We start from the raw sequence: 24,713 nt of genomic DNA, 5'->3' as shown, positions 1-24,713 counted from the left end.
AAAAGTTATTGCGGTTTGAAAATTCCAAAAGTAGTATTCTATGAAACTTCTATCAGACTTTTGAGCTGAGAGAGCTCAAATGCATGGAAATATTATCTTTTTGAACTCAGCGAGCTCAAAATATCACATAAATTATATTTTGAGCTCAAAAATCTCAAAAATGTCATAAGTACAATTTTAAGCGCCCAGGTATTGAATTAGCGGGAAGTTGCAGGGATGGCCTTTAGAGTGAACCGTTTTTCTAATTTTTTTATATTAAAAACAAAATCGATGATTAATAAAAAATCACTCAATAAAATAGCTATTAAAAAAATTTTTTTGAAAAATATTAAATAATAATTATTGAAAATTTCTAGATTTAAAAACAAATTTATTAATTCATTAAAACTTTATCATTAAAAAATTTTATGAATTGTTTAAAATTCTGTACAAAATTAAAAAAAATTTTTATTTTTTGTTCCATCAGATATGAAATTATATTCAGGTATAATTCGCGAATTTTTTCTCGAGATTAATAACAATAAAAGCAACAATAATGATGATAAATGACAATAATAATAATATCGCTATTATTACAAACTAAACCGATTTACACAGTGGTTGAACATCTCAAGGAATAGAAGCGGAAAAGTCGACTATCCTTGAGCTTATGAGTTTTGAATTTCACTTTGGGCATCCGAGAAGACATTGGGGAACTCGATCTCCCAAGCCGGACACAAGAGATACTTGTACCTGAGCTTCTTAACTTTTTTTACTACACAGACATTCGCCTTCTTTCTTCCTATCCCCATCCATTCTATTTTATTATTATTAATATATAATATACAACCGGTCACTTATTATTCACCAGACATTATTTACAACAGGTGTACAATATTTACAAGTCAATGCACAAAGATTTTAAAAACACCTACCACCGCTAAACGGCCTCGATACTAATCGACCGAAGATAAATAATAATCATAAAAATAATAGCAATAATAAATGGATTTAATTACAAGCCACTGAGATATATAAATTATAAAGATTGCAAGTGTATTTTATTTGAGATAGGTCATGGATTAAGTAGCTACAGCTATACTATATACATCTATATACATACACATATATCTATATTATATACATACATCTTATGTCATGTGTGTGGATGTGGAGAGATCGAATAAGAACCCAGGGAAGTGTAAATAGGGAAGCGTAGAAGGGGGCAATACTTCGCGCTCCATTCATAAGAGCAGAGCCTCTATATATGTATATGTACCAACAAACACTTACACATATGTCGATTACATAAGTCGACGTACTATACGCGCAGCAGAATCTTTTTATAGACACACTATCCTACTCCGCGTGCTCAGAAACATAGAGAGATGCCTCGTAAGCATATGAGAGAGGATAAGTCACACATGACGTGCATCGATACCAAGGATCGGTCTCGTGAGATCGAGGGCAGCTCAAATAATTATCGCTATCACCAATCACTTATTTTATTTCTGGCCGCTTTTATTGCTATTATTGCTATCTGTGATACTTATTGCCGCACTTACTCCCAGACTTAGACGCAGATAAGGAGATAGTTATTTGATTGGTAATAAAAGCAATCAATAAATAACCGAGGAAAGGATTAGTAAAAGGACAAGCATATACCGTTTAGTTGAAAAATCTTATAAAATGATATTTAATTATTTATTAATCGTATCCAAGTGTTATCGATCAGCGAACAAGTCAATGCCCGCAATGTTTAACCGCGATAAATGCCGCGACTTAATGCACGAGCGAGCATCGACCTTGCCATCATTTATAAGAGCAGCAATCTGTACGACACACTTTCTTTTAGGATTCCGTCTAAGAATTTAAGCTTCACGAGAGGTATATGAGTGTATGTGATTAGAGGTAAAAATTTATACGTAGGTTACAAACCAAGTCGAGAAACCAGTATTATTTATTTATTGTAAATGGGGTTGTGTATGTACTCTTTTTATTATTTCTGGTATTAAAGATCTATGGGCGTATAAATTACAAGGTATCTAATCGGACGGTACGCGGAAGCGCGTTAATTGGAATCATATTTATGCGTTCTCGATTCAAGATCTTATATCAACACAGGTTGATGATATTGCACCAGGAACCGGGATAGTCCCAGGGTGGTGCACTCGGATATGTGCCCGATGTTCTGCTAGGGACGCGATAACTTTTAAATTATGTTATGACGAATAGGCCTTCCGTGACCACGTACGATCTAGGTTCTGTTTGTGTTGTATGATACTGGGCTGCGTGTATCTTAGCGATCGTGAAGATCCTTGTCGACTTTGCGATCACACGATTATTAACTTCTGTTATTATATGGCTGACGTTCGTTTTTGTTACTTAACTAAGGTTTTTTTTGTACGGATCGAGTTTTACTGGCTGGTACTTGCTGAAGAAAAGGTTAAAGCAGATTATAAAATGCAGAATTTTTTATATTTCTATAAATTAGTAAAAGATTTTATTTAACAGAAAAAAATAATATTTTAATACAAGAAAATTTGAGTTTTAGTTTTTTGAGGCCTACAATTGTCAATATCTGTTTCCCAGTTAAAAAAAATTAGGAAAACGGTTGACCCTAAAGGCCATCCCTGCAACTTCCCGCTACCTCCATACCTAAGTGCTCAACAATTCACTTATTTTTTAAACTTCAAGCTCAAAAATATAATTTTTGTATAATTTTGAGCTCTCCGAGCTCAAATAAAACGTTGTTCTGTGCTTTTGAGCTCTTCGAGCTCAAAAGGCTAATGCAAGTTTTATAGAACACTATTTTTTGAATTTTCAATCCGCAATAACTTTTGAATGAATTAACCGATTTTCTCGCGGTTTACGGCATTCAACGCAGTTTTTTTAGTTCTTTAAAAAATTTTCAAGCGTAAACTAGGCAGACTAGAAATTTTAGAAAAATTCTGAAAAAAACAATTTTTTCAATTTTTTTCGACACACACACACACACACACACACACACACACACACACACATACAGACACGGTGACATCACCGCGGAAATAGTCAGGAAAGCTTCCTAGTACCTCAAAACGTCGAGATCTGATGAAAACTCGATTTTCGAAAAACGGAGTAAAAACAATAACTTCCCGATTTTTGAAAATTGTCAATTTTCTTAGCGGGAAGTTAAAAATTAGTTTTGAATCAGTTTGAATATTTCATAAAAATTTTTAATTAATTAAAAAAATTTTTTTTCAAGTAAGTAAACTTGATATAATAATATTTTCAAAAATTTTAGTAAAATTCTTCTGAATTATTTGTTTGGTTCCAAGATTTTTTTTTTTTATTGATACAAGTGAATTTTTTTATCAGCATACCAAAAATATTTTCTTTTAAACTAAGATATAACAATATTTTCCTATAGATAAATTGTTTGATTTTAGTTAAAAGCTCTGATTTATTTGTTTCATTTGTTTTTTTTTCTCATGATCAATTTTCCTAAATTAAACTTAATGAATTTATTTATTTATCTAAAAAACGTGGTTTTTTATTTACAAGGACCAATTTTTTCTCAAATGACTTTTTCTACTGTATAAAAAATTTCCTCGTCTATAAAACGCGAACGACTACCAGAATAATTAGCATATTTGGTCTGGGCCTGAGCTTGGGTCTTCATCTTGAGAAGATCAAAAGATCTTGAGACGTCAATCGAGCGCGTCATTTCGAATACACTGAATTTGATGCGACTGAGCACGGTTCGAACCGCCATCAATCAGTGACGTCAAGAATAATCGATTGACGTGACAATTCGAATTGAGGCAGCTCGACGGCCGGCGAATAGAACCAGATCAAACACCTAACCCGATACCATGTAACCCATCAATCAACTAGAGATTGGAGTCTCAAGACACAAGACTCGAGACACTCTGCGCATCTTATATTATTTTAAACGACTAAATGAACAAGACCACCTAATAGAGTAAATCACCAGCACAGGATCTCTGCTCAGAATAAGTTATTCGTGATGTGTAATCCTCGATAACGTGGAGCAAATAATAATTCTTACTACACTGGTAGCTGGTACTTCATACCAGTGCTGCTAGTACGTCTAATATAATTTAATAATATGAGAAGTAAAACACAGAGATTCAAGATCCGAGGTCCGAGATTCTAGATCAAGAATAATCCAGTTCTCCTGTAGCTGTAGCTGTAACTGGTCAGCGAGTGATTCATCTGCTGACGTCCAGAGTATCATCATTTACACATGTGTCGCGGTCGTGTGTTCCAAAGCACACTAATGCTACTATATTGCACGTGCGGAGAGTTGAAGACGCACGTGGACAGAGCCAGTGCCAGTTTCTGAGGATACTCCGTTACAGGCGTTGGCGTGTAACGTCCATGCACTCGAACTAGATTCTAGACCTCCTGGTTTCATCTCCTTAGATATAACATATAATATAATACTCCGTACCCACTGTTACTTGCATTGGTATTATGTCTATGTACATCTCCATGTTCTACTGTGTAGATGTATATGGTAACGTTTCCAGAGACCCCGGAGTGATGTATGTGCTCTGGCGCATTAATGCCGCATGTTATGCATTACAACGATGACGCAATTCTCGGCAATTATTTATCTATTTAATTTAATGTATAATATGGAAAGTTATATTAAATAAAAATTTCATTCGGAAATTATCTCGCTCGCATTAGCTAAATGTGGATTTTTTTAATTTTCAGATTGAATTTTTTGAAAAACATGAATGCAGTCTTACAGTAAAAATTGATAAAGTTAGATCGGAAGTTTGAGAACTGAACATTGGTTGGTCTCCGATTCAAAAGAAAAATTGTAATGTTTACGATGTTGAATTGAGATATAATTATGATGTTAGGTGAAATGTTTAGTCAGTGAAGTAACATAAAAAAATTGTCTACAGACATTTCGATTTTATTAAAAAATAATAAGATTTATTTATACTTCAAGCAGTTTTCATTTTCATGAAAAATGAAACAATCAAAATTGAAAATATTTTTAAGTAGAAAATGTTGAAAAAAAAAACAGGCTAGTTTTATTAATTCTTTTCCTTTAAAGAACAAACTTTACATTTAACTGACTGATAATTAATACGATTAAAAGCTTCACGCAGAGTGATGATTAAGTCTATAAATAACATACAATAACGTGTACATTGATGATTTACTAATAATTACTATTTAATTAGATTTTTATTGATATATTAAATGAAGTTGGACATTAAGATAATAGTTGTAAAAAACGTGATCATTAATTTCACTGCATTAAATTTTTGAAACTATTTCCAGAGTGCTGAAAAAAATTGTAGATTCAAATTAAATTGTAGATGAAATACTATAAATTTTAACTTTTTTCATCAGTTGTTGCATGAAATTCAAGAAATTGAAATACGATGTGCTTTTTAGAAGTTATTTAAAGATAAACCCGTACAAGTTACTATTTTTCATTGTTTTGAAAATTTCAAAAGCTTTAGAATAATTACAAAAACAAATATCAAAATAACATTGGCAAAATCTTATATCATAAACTTTGAGATACGGACGGAATTTAGTTATCACGTAGTTTTAAAGTTTATTTGATGACAAATCAAAAAATTGTAATTCTTATAGTTAAAAATTGTTTCTATCTTTGTATATTTTTCATTCGATAAAAGATCCTGGTTCAAATGTAATTTTAATATTTTTTCACTTTCAAATAAAAATTTATGATATTATATAACATGCATTTTATAAAATGGAGATACGATGTGTTATCCGGAAGTTATTCACAGATAAGCCCGTAAAAATAACTATGTTTATATTTTTGGAAATTTCAAAAGCTTGAGAATACCCGGATCAAAAAATTTCATCTGTTTTATGATTAATGAAAATTTTTAATATTTTTCATTCAATTTAATTTTATTATGTGTATCTATTTTATATAAGAATTTAATCTGTTTTTGCCCGTACTATTCCCAATTCAGACCAATTTCAGATCATTTTTGATGTTATAATAAAATTGTTTTCTATTGTTTCAAGACCAAAATCAGACTTTTTTTGTCACAATCATTTAACTGGTTTTGATCGCATCAAGGTCAAAAACAGACCAAAAAGTTCCATAATTTTTAGTCGGTTTTTGATCGCCTGTATATAAAAAACAGACGTTTTACGAATTAGATAATAATAATAATAATAATAATAATAATAATAATAATAATAATATATTTATTTATTATTATTTTATTCATGTCCTCGAAGATCCTCTACAGGGCACAGCTTTTCATTCTCTGAAATTGAAATAGTGACTATTCCCTATTTCGTAGTGCAATGTATACCAAACGGTATTCTTCGCACTACCAAATAGTGAATACCGCTCATTAAATGATGCGTGAAAGTATAAAATTTAATATTAATCTTGTCATCTTGTCAACATTTTAATCTTGTCGATGTATTCACATTGTGTTTAATATCGATAATTAGAAAACTCTAGATTTAGATCCATAATCAAACAATGAGAACTATTTTATATACGTATGTTAATACAAATTTATTAGTTATCACTGCAAATAATATTCGCAGTTACAAAACTTTTATAATCCATGAAATGTTAAGCTATGACAAATAAATATGACAGATGTAAGGTTATAATCGACGTTCAGTTCATAAAACAAGAGAGCGCATGAATATATTTTAAATTAATTTATTTTTTCAAATAAATGCGACTTATAATTTTTAATGAGATACTTTTGAATCAAAAAAATTATAAGTCGCCATCTTAGTCGACTTTTGGTCTTCGAATATTTAGAGTGAAAATTGTAGATCAAAAACAATATAAGATTTCATATTTAATTTAAAAAATTACAATACATAAAGTCCATCTACAAATTAATTAGACTAAAAACCGATCAAACTTTTAAAACTTTTTAGTCTTATTAGATTAGAAACAGCATAAAATATTCATAGCTGCTCAATTATTTTACTGGAAGGTTATTTAGACTTAAAACAGATCAAAAATAATTTTAATAGTAGATCAAATACCGATAAAAATGTTTTTTAAAGTTCAAATACAGATCAATAAGTTCAAATGCAGATCATTTAGCTTAAAATCAGTTTGAATTTTTCGACCCGGGTAATTAATAAGACTGATCAAAATAGTAAATTTTTTTGTAAAAATCACTAAGGTAAAAGCCCCAATTATTGACGCTATAAGAGACAAAGTTATGATTTGATTTTTTTTAAGCAATCAAATATAAATATCGTTGAATTTTGTTTATGGTAATGTCTTAAGTAATGTTTTAACTAATCAATTTCTTTTTTTAAAATGATAATCAGTGATATTTACTAATTAATTTTAAATAATTAAATAGATGATCTGGATACACCAATTATTGACGGGTTAAAAAACTGATTGATCTAAATATTGACGTACCGTAACCCCAATTATTGACGTCCCTACTGCGCATGCGTCGAATCATTTGGTTATATTTTTATTTATCAAAACTTGATATAAAGTAATCAATATTATTAAAGTTAATTAATAATAATTTCCATGAATGATTAATTATTATTAAAAATATAACAATTTATTCAAAAACTTATTTTAAAACTTATTTAACACCAAAACACACCGAGTTATTTGACAGTTTAAAGCCTTGTATATAATCGCGTAACGTATTTTATACTTGAAAAAAAAGGCGTGATAGCGCTGTTGACTGGCTGTCAATATGGGATTCACCATAAAAATTATGAATTAATTATTGACTCCCATTATTTAAATATTATAAAGCATACAATTAATTTCGATTATTTAATTTTATAAATATTTCATGTACTGTTAATTAAAAAAAGAATAGATCATATAATTGCATGAAAAAATTAATTTTAACTCGGCAGTTAAAAAAAATGCTTTTCTAACCAAAGTTGTTAAGAAAATAGACGCTCATAAGCTGATTTGATGAACTGGTGCGAACTTTATTTTTTTTTTTAATAATTAATATTTAATATTTTGAACTGAAAATGATTTTTTTCAATTTTTTAATGAATTAGAATTTAATAAAAATTTATTTGATCGTTATTCTTATTACAGATAATTTAATATATTTAAAGATAATTTAAGGTGTCAATATTTAGACCCCCGTCAATAATTGGGGCTTTTACCTTATATTCTTTTCTAAAAACACTTTTCACAAAATATATTTTCCTTTCACACCGAATGTAAGTAAAAAAAGAAATTATTTTCAAACAAATCGTCCCAGTGTATGTATTACAGTAGCTGACGTTGATAGCGTGGAGATTACTATTTAATTCGGGTCATGTCACTTGTAAGTTTTAAAAACAGAGCCATCAATCAGTGTGAGACCGAGACATGCGACGTGAATTCATCATGGATATAATTATTAACTGACGTGATAGATTGTATGTCCAACTGACAATAAAAGCGACTCGCGCTTTGCGTCTAGTCCATCTCCTCCCAACTCCCAACTCGTAAAAACAGACTTAACCACAACATACAAGATACATTATTACATGGTGGGGATAAAAGTAATGGCTTGACGATAGATGGATCATTTTATTTGTCATATACATATATTATATCTTATTCTCTTTACTTGCCGGACGTGACGGTTGCGTCGAACTTAAAAATAGCAACTTAGAGACCTTGTGTCGCGCGGATTCACACCATTTCAGATCAACTGATCAGACTTGAGATGAGTCTGAAGACTATGACTCTTGTTCATCTTCAATACAAGTGTTTATATACGCTTAGTACGTTGTCAACTTTAAACTTGTTACTTTTTTATTATTCAGCTCGACTAATATGATGTGATATGATATATTGAATATCAACCATCAGTGGTTTGTAATGTAATAAAATAAATCAATACATGATACACTAGTCTACTAGTCTACAGACTCAGTCCGTACCGATTTGGACACTATTAAACATACATATAATGGATTTGTAAACGGTGGTTATTAATTATCTACCAATATCCAGACATGTACTTCACTGCTAGTCCACAGACTCACTTTAAAATTTATTGCCCGATGTAAAAAATTAATTAACGATATCTGCAAATACTCCATCGTAACATCTAATAACCTCTGCTGAATACTGAATAATAATCACTCCAAAATTTATTTTATTATACATTTACATTTTTATATATTCTATGCGAAATTATTATAAAATTATAACATTTCACGCAATCTACGCTGATATATTAATCTGCAGTTTGTATCTTTTTTTTTTTTTTGTTGTAACTCATTAACTGCACTCATAATTGAGATTTAATTTTTCATAATTAATATAGAATACTCTAACTCAAATGATAGCCTAAATTTTGAAAATTTTAAATCATGATATTTAAATATAGACAAAATACTTATGAATTAAATAAAGAAAATTTTCAAAATAAAAAAAAATTTCTCGACTGGTCATTTTTTTTTCTTTTTCTTCTATTGTTATAACAGAATAAAAACTCGATTTTAATTTAAAAAAACCTGGTTTGACAAACTGGCCCTATAAGTCTTAAACGTTAACATAAATTACAATCCAAGTGATTATCTGAACTTATTATTTATAGTTAATAAAATTTACCAAATGATTTATAATAAAAATAAATTAAAAATTTATAACACAGCATAAATATTCAAGCTCTGTCTATGCATACAATTTTTAAAAATGTTGTTCCTCATTAAAAAAAAAAAAGTAAATTCCTTTAGAGTAAACACGGGCTTAATAAACTAAAATCGAATTCTTTTGATTTATTAATGATTAATTGGATAATTAATTAATGTCATTCACTTGAGTCGTTTTCATTCGACATCCCCGACAAAAAAAAATTTATTATGAAAAATTCTGTGACTATACTTAAAATACTCGAAAATATTTAATAAATGATACAAAATTCAGTAATATGGATTTTTTTTTTATTTAATTTAATCAAAGATAATTAGTACAATTTACATACACTGATAAATAATCTTTTAACCTAGAACATAACTTTAAACTTCTTGGTTCAAAATTGGTTCTAAATAGTGATTGCTGTGTTTACTTGCTTTTTAATATTATCATTGTATTGTAATACACATGAATATTATTTGTTCATTTTTATTAAATATGAACAAATAATATATGAGTGTGTTTATACACGATGATATTTCCTGCTCATTGGAATATCTCTTGCCTGAGGGGTAATGCATGCATACCCGCGAACAAGCGATGAGCCATCTCTGCTGTACTATGTAAATATAACAGCAGATATAGATACAGATACAGATACAGATATAAACACAGATACGGATAGATAAATAGATATCGATAGGACGTACGAACGTACGGAAGGATGGAGTATGTGTTTTGTCTGTATTCAGAATATTTTCATATGTGAGAGCGTCACATTGACATCATCGAACCCGCGAGTAAGTGGGAAGGAGTCGAAAGAGGGAGGAGGGGGAGCAACGACAGTCAAATTGTCACCGCGATGATCGATGTGGCGCCTCGACGCGTCGAGGCCTCTGTTACTGCTGCCACTGGTATGCCGCTGCTCTGATCGTCCGTTTGGAATAATAACGAGCAGAGCATGCGACAATTAATCGACTACTTTTCGCACTCTTTGTCTCTTAGTTGCATCCATCGACCCTCATATTTATATTTATGTTTATATTTATATAAATATATTGCCGTAGTTGCAAGAGATGAAGAGTTGAGTTTTTCCTTGCCATTCCGAATGGAAATTTCCGATATTATACTTTGGCTCAGACATATATGGTTATTAATTGACATACATGTAGTCATGGTCTTAACTTTTAATGGAAGTATGAGGCTGGTTTTTTTAAATTTTTTTTGAGTTAGAGACAAAGTTTGACTGATTTTTATCGAAATATCTAAATTTGTATTTTTCATAATTTATTTATTTTTTTTATTTTTACTTTAGTAATAATTCCAATTGAAAAAACTTATGAGAAACAAAGAAACTTTCGAAAAAGTGTGCAGATCGAACCAAGCCAAGAAGCGAACCCAGACCGCCCGATTACTTGCCAGGTGCTCTACCATTTATGCTACTTTTTTTTTTTTTTTTTTTTTTTTAAAGATTGTGTTATTTAGTTTATTTTTCCTACAAAAATGTATGAGTGTTTAATTAAAAAAAATAAACTTGAAACAAAAAAATCCGATTCTTCAGTATCACTTCATTTAATCGTCATTGCATGATTAATTATGTTTAAAAAACTTCTAAAAAAATATTCTTAATAATAATATATATCTGAAAAAATATCAATATATTTTTATACAAATTATTTGTCAAATTGTACAATTAATTTTTATTTTACTCAAATAATGTTGTTTGTTTAGTTATCATCTCAAGAAAAATTTTCGAGGTTCATTTTATTTACTGAAAAATTTACTTGAAAATAAAAAATGATTTCAATTCAAATTAAAAAAATTTTTTTTTCATAAATATTTGATTCAATATGCACATTTACCACTTTTTGAATCAAATAGTTATTTTTTCTAAATGATGCTGCTTTAGCCCTGATTTCGAAACTATTTTATCTTAAAAAAAGCCCGAATTTTAAATTAGTATTAATGTTGATAATCTAAAAATGAATATCGAAACAGTTGTCAAGTTAAATTCGATGAAAAAGTCGACGATTTATGCACGAGGAGAAAATTATCATTGGAGCAGAGAAGAGCGCAGGCGGAGTCTAGTGCTTGCAATCGTTTCGATGATGATAATAACAATAACAACAAATAACAAATAACAAATGATAATGATAAAATATAAAAAAATGTCAAACGAACTTTGCAGATGGCATTAAAATCGGAGCGCAGTGTACAGTAGCAATTTCTCTTTAGCGCCTCCGGGCTGGTTATTTTACCCAGAGGGTAACTAATAAACTGGTATCCAGATGCCAGTACTATTATACACTACACAGTACATACTGTTCAGGATGTGGCATAAATGCACAATCATTAACCACTGTATTATTCAGTATTACCCGGTGGATATTAATTGATTTTGAAAATACAATTTTCCATGCTAATGATCAAAAAGCGAGTGAAATGTTACTGCTGCTAGCTGTTACCCCTTGTCCCGAGTAATAGTGTGGCCCCGGGTCGGCCGTTTTTTAGTGCATCGCGGATCGGCTACAACAATATAATATACAGGTGTAGTGATCCGTCTCTGGTTTGCACGTGGCGTATGGCCGTTTAGCGACTACGACCTCTTGTTACGCGCGGGATTTACCTTTATTATCGGTATTTGCATCAATAAACCGCTTGTGACTCACTGATTCTTTATCGTCTATGCACGAGTCATCTACATTTCTATACAAATTATTTTGATTAGTTGTGTTTTATATCCTGCTGAAGCATCATTCATCCTAAATACAATGTTGAGTTGAGAGAAGTCAATACACAGAAAAAAAAATGTTCTTGAATCAAGTATATAATTTTGAAGAACTTAATATTCTTGATTTGAGTAGAAAAATTCTTGATTTAAGGAAATTTTTTTTGATTTAAGGAAATTTTACTTGATTCAAGAATTTTTCGTCTTGATTCAAGACAATTACCCTCTTCAAAATTATATTCTTGGTTCAAAAATTTTTCTCTTGAATCAAGTTAATTTTTTTTCCAGTGTATTTTTTCAATTCAAGTAATTATTGCACTTTTTTATTAAACTTTGAACCTCACAATACTTCAATAAAACATCAGATTTTTCAAATCGAATGATTTAAAAAATAATTTTTTAATTTGATAGAAACATTTGTTATTTTTAAAAGCTTCGCCAATAAAAAAATTTTATTAGGTACGAAAAAAACATATTTTTTTTTAATTCTTCTAAGAATTTTTTTTATTAATAAAAATAAGTCATTTTTGTAGTTTCTAAATAGAAAAAAAATTATTTAATTTAAAGATAATATTTTTTTTGATAATTTTAATTTCATTTTAAAATATTTAGTTTAATGATAGAAAAAATTGTATTTTTAACTTCCCGCTAAGAAAATCGAAGATTTTCAAAAATCGGGAAGTTATTGGTTTTACCCCGTTTTTCGAAAATAGAGTTTTCATCAGATCTCGACATTTTAAGGTCACTATGTCTGTGTGACCAATCAGCTCTAGACAATAAAAAACCACGTCGATCGCCACCAAACTGGTCAAAATCGGTTGATTCGTTCGAGAGATATCGTGCAGGAAAGAAAACCCAAAAAAGTGTTTTTTCGGAATTACTCCGAAATTTATAGTTTGACCAATTGAAACTTAGAAATTCTTCATGAGGCTTAAAAACTGCGTAGAATACCGCCAGCCGCGTACAAATCGATTCATTCATTCAAAAGTTAGTGCGGTTTAAAAATTCAAAAAATAGTGTTCTATGGAACTTTTATCAGACTTTTGAGCTCAAAGAGCTCAAAAGCATAGAAAAGGTATCTTTTAGAGCTTGGAGAGCTCAAAACAACACACAGATAGTATTTTTGAGCTCGAAGAGCTCAAAAACTTCGTAGGTGCAATTTTGAGCGCCCAGGTATTAACGGAATTAGCGGGAAGTTGCAGGGATGGCCTTTAGGGTCAACCGTTTTCCTAATTTTTTTTAAATAAAAACTTAATTTTTTTAATGGCTTAATTTAATAAAATTCTGAAGTTTTATTTTTAACGAAATACTTTTGTCAATTTTTTTTTTTAATATACATACTTTTTTATCTTGCATTTTCCAATTAATTTTTGATGTAAATATTCTATTACATTGTATTATTTGATAACAATTTACGACAGAGTAATAAAATAATTGTTTGCCAGTTTTAAAATAATAAATAATGAAATTTTGATTAATCGGTTGTTCAAATGGTAAATAAAATAATAAAACCAGAAATAAAAGTGTTCAATGGGCGAATTTAAATATTAGCCTCATAAAATTTGATATTAAAATTAAAATAAAATATATTATACACTGTTTGATACTGCGGTAGGTAAAGGTACGGTATGGGTGAACTACGTAAATTTAAATAAAAAAATAATAAAATACATTAATTGATAATCCAAAGCGCACAATTACTTTTCCTGTTCATCTGTCGAAAGCGGGCTGCACGCGTTCTACCGATGCGTCAAATGGAAATCGACTGAAATAAATTGGTAAACTCTCTCATCCATACTCCCACACAAACACATACTACCATACGTAAAGTTTCGGCAAGTGGGGACAAAAAAACCTCCGTTTATTCCAGTGGCCCGAGGCACACGAAATTAGCCTCACATACCGATATTCACTAATAGTTTTTTTCTCTATAAAATCGCCTACCGCTTACATAAATCCTAGGCAATTTTTTCATCAGTTTTTTACCTGTCACACACGATTTATCGTTCATCACTACATCATTCATACGAGTACTTATGACATTAATTATATTACTTCATTTTATACATTAAAATATTTCATTTTATATTCACAGCAATCTTCAAAACTTTTAAAAATTTTTGAAAGTAAACTTGTTAATATTAATTTTTTAAAAAATTCCTTGCTCATTTTCATGAGTTCAAAATCAAGACGGAAAAAATTACTTTGCAAGAGAAAAATTTTTAATCCAATAAAATTATTTTGAAGAAAGTTGGTTGTTTGAATTTAAAAGTTAGTGTTGAAAATTGTTTCTTTAGCTAAGAAAATCTCCTCATCTTTAATTAAGAGCAGATTGTCTAGATGTCATACAATCAAATCCTTTACTAAAAAACCAAATTCTTTAAAACTAAAAATAATTCGTTTTGCCGTAAGAATTTTTTCGTGTGTTCAAAAAAAACTTTCTTGATTCAAATTACCAAAAAAGCCTGAAAGAAATTAGTTTTTTACTTAAACCAATTTTAAAACGTATTTGAAACTTCATTTTGATGATATAGAAAAAAAGAAATTTGAAGATTTGTTATTTTTAATTTTTTTTATTATCAAAAATTTAAAATAAATATTACGTTTTGATTGAGATATCGTAAGATGTTACTTTTTTGGAAGTCTAATCAATATCACGATTTTGCAATCTTATCATGGACAGTAAAAAATTTTGCGTCATTGCGTCAAAAAATTTTGTGTTAAAAATGTTTGTGTTAAATATTTAACACTTTTATTTGTAAATTTAACATTTATTGTGTTAAATTAACATATAAGTGTTAAATTAACACGAAAAAGTGTTAATATTTAACATAAAAATTTTTAACAAAATTTTTTGACGCATTGACGCCAAATTTTTTACTGTGTGGCTTAATAGTTTTTCAAAATAAGAAGTACCAGATGTTCTACATTCAAACTAAATCCCCAACAAAATGTTTCTGTAAAAATTGTTAGAAATTGAATGAATCTTAAAAAAAAAATTTATGGAACAAAAGTTGGTATATAATATCTTTAATCAACGTTACAAATTGCTTCATTAAATGCGCAAAATTCTTGAATATAGCAAACTTTTTCTCTTTATCCTCTATTTTATTTTCTTGATTTAATCCATGAATTTCAATAATTAATACGAACCGAAAATCTCAAACCAAGCATGAAATTCTCAAAAGAATATTTTTCTCGAACTCAACTAATTTTTTATCACTGAATGTTTATTATTATGGTAAAAATTTTCCCGTGGAAAATCGAGTTAAATTGTGCGCAGATATAAATTAAAAGTCTCTGTGACAATTAGCAATATCGAGTCTCATTAAACTATCGGGGAATGACACGCTCGCGGGCATAAAATGTGTTGGCGACTGAAACTACACAAAACACAATAACTCCATCTATAGAGGAATGAGAAAGGAGGAAAGAGGATATAGACAGAAATGTTGTCGGAGGAAGAGAAGCAGAGATGATTCGAAGGCCAGGAGGCACGAATATCGATCTCATACATAATTAAATACCAGCACGGCAAAGCATATCACAAAGAGAGCTTACTTCAGCTTTGATCTGCTGACAGACGGGAGCCGTCATCGAGGACTTCAATAGCGGACTCCTCTGAATCCCAACCAGAGCTCACCAGAGTATAGGGATGATGATAGCAACATACCAGATAGCAGTAGCAGTAGCACAGGACGCGTAACCGAGTGAACGTGCTCCCGACACAATCGTCGACTCTTTTGCATTTCGCATTACCCATCATCTCCACGGCCTGTAGGCACCCACTAACGAACGCTCGAGGGCCTCTTTGATTTGTACCATAAAGGACCAAACGATTGGATAATACCGCCGAAAGTATCGACGATCCACATCCACATACTAAAATAGTCATATATTCATATGTATGACAGTGTCTATAAACATGCTGTCTTCTACTCGTTCCCTGATCCGCCAAACGACCGCCAAGATGCGGGCTTTTTAATTTCCCAGACATTTGCTCAGCTCTTTTTCCTCTTTTCCGTCTCATTGTTTTTCCAGTTTGTTATTTCTCGGCAGCTATCGAGTCTATCCGAGTGAAAGTACCCGTTAATAATATACGCCACCAAAGAACGACATAAATATTCACCGGCTCAAAGAACTCTGCATGTATACGTCATAATTCATAAAACGCGAAACAAAAGACAGGTGTACATTTTACGTTGCATTGCCATTGCTATTATTTGTACCAGCGAGCTATTTATTTTATAAGCGAATAGTAGTTAATACTGTAGACTGTTTTTATTATTTATTTATTGCTGGTACTGTCATTTGAAATTTATTTATTTATTGAAATCAGAAAAAGTACTTTTGATATCGATGGTACACTAATAGAAAAAAAAATCAGCTGGATTAGAAAAAAAAATTAACTTAAACCAGCAAAAATTTGTGTAAAATCAAGCTCTTCAAAATTATTTTTTTTTTGGTTAAATATTTGTTTTTTTTTCTAGCTAATTTTTTGTCAGAGCATAAAAAAACTTTACAATCATTTCAGCTCAAATGTGATTAATAATTTTCTACCATTCTATTAACTACAAAATTTCCTAAAATTTGACAAATGTTTTTTCCGCTCAAATCAAATTTATTTTTTCATAATTCGAGCCTTAAAAATTCAAGATTATTAATTACAACTTTTATGGATTCAAATTTCAATAAAAGTATTCATTGTACCATCTGATTGATTAGAATTTTTTGTTTCCATACTTTATTTTTAGTGAAAAGTGTTAATGAAAAGTGTAAAGTTCAAAAATTGCCAAAAAACTTAAACATTATTTAAAACACAACTCAATTTTTTTTTTATCAATATAACATACTATTACACAAAAAAAAATATCAGAGAATTTTCTCGAAGTCAAGAAACAAAAATTCATTTTTTTAGAGTAAAATTTATCTAAAAAAATTTTCTTGATCCAAGTTGACTTTATTATTTCCCTGTAAATTTTTCCCATTTCACATTTGAGATCGGTGACTTTGGAAAAAGTCCTTCCATGTAATTAAATAGAATCTCTAATCGGCAATACGCTTCGACTGAACGGAGTACCGAGTCATTAATCAATCACCCACTCGAAATACATTACACGTCATGAGTTACCGCGTATATTGTGCACGTGAGAACGTCTAACGCACACAACAGCTCACCACGGCAATGAGTATAAGCCAGCATAAGCATAATAAATAATAAAGAATAAAGAATAAAGAACATTTACTTTTAAACTTGTAACTTACCAACTAACGCGATTCATTATAATAACATTAAACATTACTGTTCAGTATAATATAGTTAAGCATAAATATAAGTATATAATATAACGGAACAAACGAGCGAGTACTGCATGTATTTACACATCCGAGCGAAAAGTCTGGTGTCTAATTTGAATAAAACCATTATCATTATCATTATCATTACTGTTTGAGTAGTATATATTTTTATTATCATTATCATTATTATTAATAAATTTTCGACTGTATTGTTGTACTGTATGTTGTATACAACGTACTATTGGCTTTCACAAAAATTACAGCACAATATTTATTATTTATTTCTCAATGGACTGAACACACAACAATTGTTAACACTCGATATTTCAGTGAAGTGTAAAAAATAAAACACATATAAAAAACAAAAGCGTTATCGATACGAGACCGCGATTATCCGCGGGGAAGTAGCGGGTGGGAGGGAAGGAGAATATACGCGACAGCGACATAGACAGGCGAAAGAGAAATGATCGATTGTAGAACGCATGCCACGGATCGCCGGTAAGAGCCAAGCATAACATTTGGATAACGCAAGGTATAACAATCACACACTCACATACGCACACATATCACTTTAACTACACGTGCGTCGCAGGTGTGTGCCCGCGGTATTTACTAACGCGGTACGATACCTACGGGTTATGTTATATAGATGTGCGAGGGAGTTGGTAACCTCCTATCCACAATCCACAACTCTAACCCAGTAGTGGTATTATATGCTAACTTCTCTATCTCTGTTATTATTATCATATATATATCTATATATGTATATATGTTGTCTGCTGGTGAACGGTATAGATACGGCAACAAAGGCGAGAACTGGAGAGTGACATACGTTCACACATATCCATGAGCTACAATTAAATGCCCGTGTAAATACCTGTGTGATTAAGTGTGTAAAAGCCACATTTTTCTTTTTTTTTTTTTTCTATTTGGACTCTTCATGCTACCGTTCATTTTTTTATCGCCAGCAGTATATTCTCTTCAATTGCTTATAATAATATTATCTATAGTTACAATACTTTCTATTAAATAAATTGGAGCTATTATGGGTAATTACCGATACGAATTATAAAAAATGCTCGGAATGGTTTTCAAAACAACATTTTCTTTGGGTAAGTATTAATGTATGTTAATATGAGGATATTTATAGGTTACTGAAATCAATATCGTGATTATCAAGTTGATTGACTGGATCAAACTTTTTCCTTGATAGCTACTGTGTGAGTCATTTTTATCACAATGGAATAAGTTAAATTGAAAAAATGAAAGAGAAATTTTTTATGCTCAATAAATTACTTCTTTTTGTAATTTCTAGAACAAATTATATAAAATTTTTTCCTTTAAGAATTTTTTTTTTTGAAAAAATAATTTTTTTAATTAATATGTTACGCTTTGATTTAAAAAATCTTATTTTTGATCTACACAATTAATTTTTTAACCAAAAATTTATTTACTGTGAATAACAGGCCAAAAAATTTCTATAAGATGAATATTTTTCATTTTAACTTAGAAAATATGTACTCCATTTAAAAAAATTTTGATCTTAACAATTTTTTTTTAGACAGGATCCTGGCGAATATCAAAATTTATTTTTCCAAGTGTCAAATTGATTAAAAACTACTTATTACTTTCAGATTAAAATAATGGGAAATGTATTTAATTAATTTAAAAATTTTTTACTAATTTTGGTATATTTGATTAAAGAATAATTTTTTCACTTTTACCAAAAATTTCATTAAAAAAAAAAACTTTTTTAAAGAATTAATTTATGAATCTTTGAGACAATTTTTTCGGTTCGTTTTTTTTCTTTCACTGATTAATTTGAACTAATAATAAAAAAATCTAAATAGAAATTTTCATAAGTCAGATATCAAATATATTGATCATATTGTATAACTTTTTTAAACAACAAAATTATTAAAATAATCAATTTTGGATCTACACAGAAAAAAATTTGCATCATTATGTGCACAAATTGTATGTAACGATATCTGACGAATACATATTTTTTACACTAAATTTTTTTGATACAAAGAACGAAAATTTTTTATGCTGTACAAATAATTAATTCGACTATTAATCCAAGAAAATTATTTATTTTGACTCAAACGTATCATTCTTGGTTAAAAAAAATATTTTTCCACAAATTTTCCCCCTAAAACACGTAATAAAACGTGTGATGAATTTTTTTTCTCTTATTGAAATGTGTAGGACGCAATTAAGTCTCGTTAACTGTCGGCAACCGCGGGCAATCACGACTACTCTATTAATATATAGAGCCAACGAGTCGGTTGTAATTGAGTTTTAGCGAGCGCGGAAAATAACCAAAATTTACCGATATCCACCGGCACATATTGTACGCACTTTATTTGACAATACGCAAATGCAACCGATAAAAAATCTATATTTGACATTTAAACCTCTATTTGGATTATTCAGACTACCTATTACACACACTCACCCACACACTAAACTAACATGCGGTGGCAGCAGTAGTCGCAGTAGTAAACCAGAGTAGAGAGAATAAAATAGTAACATACATATATATACAATCCAGACGAAGCACGAGATGAATGAGGAACAAGTTTACTCAATTTACTACAACTCTTTGAACGTGTTAAATGCCCGCGATTTTTCTCTCTCAATTTCCTCTACTCGAGTTTTCTCTTTTTAATTTTTTATTCAACATTCTCTTTGTTTCTGTTTTTAATTCCCCACTCGCGGGTTTTTGCTCTTATTCACGTGGATTTTCGATCATGAATCGGCCACCTGCTGTGCACACCTTACGCAACACTATTCACCGTAAAGGATCGATTTTATACGAACTTTGTCCCCAGTTTTACAAAGACAACAATTGAAATCTTTTTATATAACTTGAATTAAATTTAAAAAACAAACTCACCGCGAGTAGTGGCTCCAGTCGGACGAATACGTCAGTCGCGCCGGAGATGCTGAATTTCGTCACGTCAACCCCATGCCAAAAAATTGCAATAAAATTGCACAATATATTTCCGCAATAAAACCATCTGATCACATTGCACAATTATTCATACAAATATAAATTTTTTCTTATAGCCGCTGATTTAAGCTGCAGCTACTCACGGCTTAGATGATAGTAAGGAGAGTAAAGGGCGTCTGACTAAAAACTACAATTACTCCTTTTTACTTTTTTCCTTTTTTGCGCACTACTTTACTCAATGTAAATTCCACTTCACTCACCATTAACTATCTTACCAATTGAGTAATTTTAAAGTTGATTGCAACTGATCGTTTTCTACTGAAAACTTCACTCGTTAATTTATCAATTAATTAATAATTGATCTATTAAGTAGTTCAAACTTCACATTATTAAAATTAATTAACACCCTTGTAATATAAAATCCTTTGAAAAATTTGCCGGGACGAAAATGATGAGAGTTTAAATGAAACTACCGGAGCAAAATATGAAAAGTCAGAAGTGCTGAAAGACACCCTGACACAACGGCAGCACGTGGCGAACTGACGGCCCGAGGACTGAAACTCCCCACCACTTAGCGAGTTCTCCTCCCGCGGCCCTGACCTATCCCCACTCCGGGGAGGGGCGCCGCGGATTTCCCCACCAGAAAGTTCTCATTCCACCCACGCCCCCATCCCACCTTGACAGTTGGAACGACTCTTTCTTTCTCTTCGCAGAGCCTCGGTCCTTTCCGTCCCTCTTGAAGCTTTGAACCCTTAACTCCTCTGCTATACGGCCCTATAGCTATAAATATGTCCGTCTCTCTCGGATATAAGAGTCTTTTATTCCCCTACTGCACCTTATACCTTATACCTCTCTTTACTTGCTCTCCACTAGTTCATTTACCGCCACACTTTTGAACCGCGTACTTTATTCTCAACCCCGCACCCCCGCGATCCAAATCTAGCGTACTCGTCTGTCTTCTGTTTTCTATTTTGTTTGTTTATTTAATAATTGGACTTGTTTTAAGTTTAGAATTTTTCACCGTTTTTTACCTTTGGGTTTATTTTTGTTGAATAGTTAGAAATAGAACAATTTCATTTTTATTTAATTTTTTTGATAATTTATTATTGTCAATTTGAACTCATTTTTGTTATTTTTATTTTAAGTTACAATTTTTGGTAATTAAAAATTATTATCATACGATTGAAATTCATTGAAACATTCAATATAATAATTTTTTGTACACTCAAGTTTCTTATTTTGAACTTTTTCTTTGATAAAATGATGAAAAAAAAAATATTTCTGAATTTAAACATTAAATTTTAGAAAAAAATAAAATAAATTTCAGTAGTAAAATGTATATAAATTTATTATTTTATATTTGTTGTTAAAGTGTGGAGTTGAAAAAAATTTTTATAACTCAAGATTAATCTATCGAATTCTAAATCATCGCTTATTATTCAATTGTCGATTCACACTGTATAAATTATAAAAAGAAATAAAATGAAATTGTTCATAAATTTTGAACTATATAAAATTTTGTAAAATATAAATATTGAATAAACTAACGTACTTTTGGAGTAATAAATAAATTTTTCTCAACTCCAAAAGTTACTTTTAATAAAACATACACTGAAAAAAAATTCACTCGATTCAAGATGATAAAATTCTTCAATATGATTTTTTTAATTCAAGAATTTATTGTCTCTTAAATAAATTTTTTTAGATTACAAAAATATCACTTCAATTTTTTGTTGAGGAACTTTTATCAATACTTATTTTGTAACAAAAATTTATTTCTAAATTACTATTTTTAATAGATACACAAATGAGTATGTTTTGACTTTTTTAAGATTTTTTTTAAGGCCCAAGAAAAATTTTTCTTTAAACAAGAAAATTTTCTTCGTTAAAAAAAATTTGATACAACCCAAGATAATTTTTATCTCAACAAAAAATTTAATGTTTCAAAAAATTGGTATTAAAAAAAATATAAAAATTTTTGCGAACTTCAAGCTAGTTAAAAATTTTTATCCAAAAATAAATCTTTTCAATCTATTTGCTCCAAAGCTTCTCATAAAAATTTTTTGCTTCGTTCTAAAATTTTTCTAAGATTGCCCTAAATAAAACCATAAAACTCCCCATAATAGTAAAGGCTGTAAATTATCTCGCAGAAATTAACAGCTTGCGCGTCTTAAACAAACGTAACCTCAACCCTCGCTCGTTAGCCGCTGAATGATCAAGTAAAGACGCAGGTGCAATCTTTCCTCTCTTGTTTATATTTACGTGTCATACATATCACGAAGACCGCGAGCGAAGATTGAAAACCAAACGGCTGGTTATACATACATAAATAAAAAAAATCTAAATCTATAAATTTTGTCAAATCTATTTAAGACTTTACAATTTATAATTTTATATTTTAGCTTAAATTTATTAATATTTGTCCCTCAGCCCCATTAATTATCCTTGTTTCGCTGTAATGTATCTCCTCTCTTCTCTAGAGTTCTCCTTTTCATACAACATACATAACATATATATAATAAATAATAAATAATTTATTCTTATTATTTTGTTCTGACGTTATATTCGTTACCTACTGCGCTCGTATTTTTGAGATAAAATATTTAGGATAGAGTAGGCTCTTTTGCTCGGTGTTACAAGAGTACCCATCAACTAAACATATATATAGGTACATTATATAGATATATATGGTTATAGTTGTATTTGTTGAAAGGGAGAGGAAAAGAATATACATAACGAAGGGCCGTGATATTTTTTCCTTGTCGTTGTAAGTTATACGATACACAATATAAGGCTTGATATTATTTAAGTGAGGGGAATTCTCTCCGAGAGAAAGAGAGACGGAGAGAGAATATACAGCAACGACGATGGTTACGTTCCACGGATCAGGGAGCTTGATAGCGTGCCGAAGTCGAGGCGGACGGCAATAAATCCATTTTTCGTGAAGGGTATAAGAGGGGTGAGAGCGAGAAAGGTCTGATTAGCAGCCTGACTCGCCCGTACAGGATGACAGCCAGTGAGTTATAATATTGCCCATCCATCTATTTATCTACTACTCTGCCTCCTTCTCTCTCAAACAATCTCTCTTATCTCTCTCAGCTTTCGGGTTGTCCTCGACTATGGTGGAAACCCATTGAGGAACACTGTTTTACGACTAAACATACCCCAGAAAAGGTCCTGAGGGAACCACTGGGATTTTTTTAAAGTTTCGTCGATTCAAGTATGGAAGCTTGAACGATCTTTGGGAGATGGAAATGATCAAGATTATACTAAGTGAGCCATCTATTGGCTATTTAAGGCAACTTGTTATTTTGGTACAGAATCTAACTGTAATTATGTACACTAGAAAAAATTAGTTGGTTTAGGAGCGATGTTTTCTTTAATAATTTCAACTTTTGATCTGTTTCTAGTTTTATTTCATAAATAAATTACTATACTGATAAAAAATTCAATTTGAATAAAAAGAAAACAATTTTAAACCAAAGCAAAAAAGTTATTGAATCAAATAAAAAAATGATCTTCTTGGTTTAAGATTTTTATCAGTGTAAGTACTAATAAAATATTTTTGAAAAATGCTTGCTTAAAAAAAACACAGTGATATCAAATGTCCCTTAATTTCAATATCTTATTTTTTGTATAAAAACATATTCATATACTTGTCAAAAGCTGATATATTTTGAAAAAAAAAAACTAGTAAGGTAAAAGCCCCAATATATGATCATGTACCAGTATATGATCACTCTATGTATTTGTATACCTATATTTGTGAATATAGATATACAAATACATGGAGTGATCATATACTGGTACATGATCATATATTGGGGCTTTTACCTTACTTGAAGCAATGATGCAATTATTCCAAAAAAACTAATAAATTACTTAAAGCAAAGCAAAAGTGATCTTTGAAATAATTTTCTTATTTTTAAATCTTGTTTTCTGCAATCAATTTAATTTTTCAAGCAAACTTATTTTTTTAACATAGGAAACGTCATATTGAAGTATAGTTCTATATTCAGATGCTATACTTCCGCCATCTTTCGGTCATGCTTTCGATAAAAAAAATTCACTGAAAAAGCAACAGTTCAAAAGGCGCCTATAAATAAAAAAATTAGACAAACGGT

General features: G+C 30.2%; 1 protein-coding gene across 4 annotated transcripts in view; it reads right to left on the bottom strand.

Annotated features, from left to right (window-relative positions):
* Window positions 1–24,713, bottom strand: part of LOC123275307 (protein tiptop) — a 198,988-nt gene that overhangs the window by 56,151 nt on the left and 118,124 nt on the right. Inside the window, exon 1 of one of the 4 annotated variants that reach the window (XM_044743332.1) lies at window positions 20,533–21,151. The exons of the other annotated variants lie outside the window; for them this stretch is intronic. The gene's annotated coding sequence lies outside the window, so the exon portion shown is untranslated. Of the gene's footprint in view, window positions 1–20,532; window positions 21,152–24,713 lie in introns of those variants that run through there. 4 annotated transcript variants of the gene reach the window in all.

The sequence above is a fragment of the Cotesia glomerata genome, linkage group LG1 (assembly GCF_020080835.1).
Source record: "Cotesia glomerata isolate CgM1 linkage group LG1, MPM_Cglom_v2.3, whole genome shotgun sequence".
NCBI lineage: Eukaryota > Metazoa > Arthropoda > Insecta > Hymenoptera > Braconidae > Cotesia > Cotesia glomerata.
Note: the sequence above shows the minus strand (reverse complement) of the source record. Positions and strands in the feature narration are given on the sequence as shown.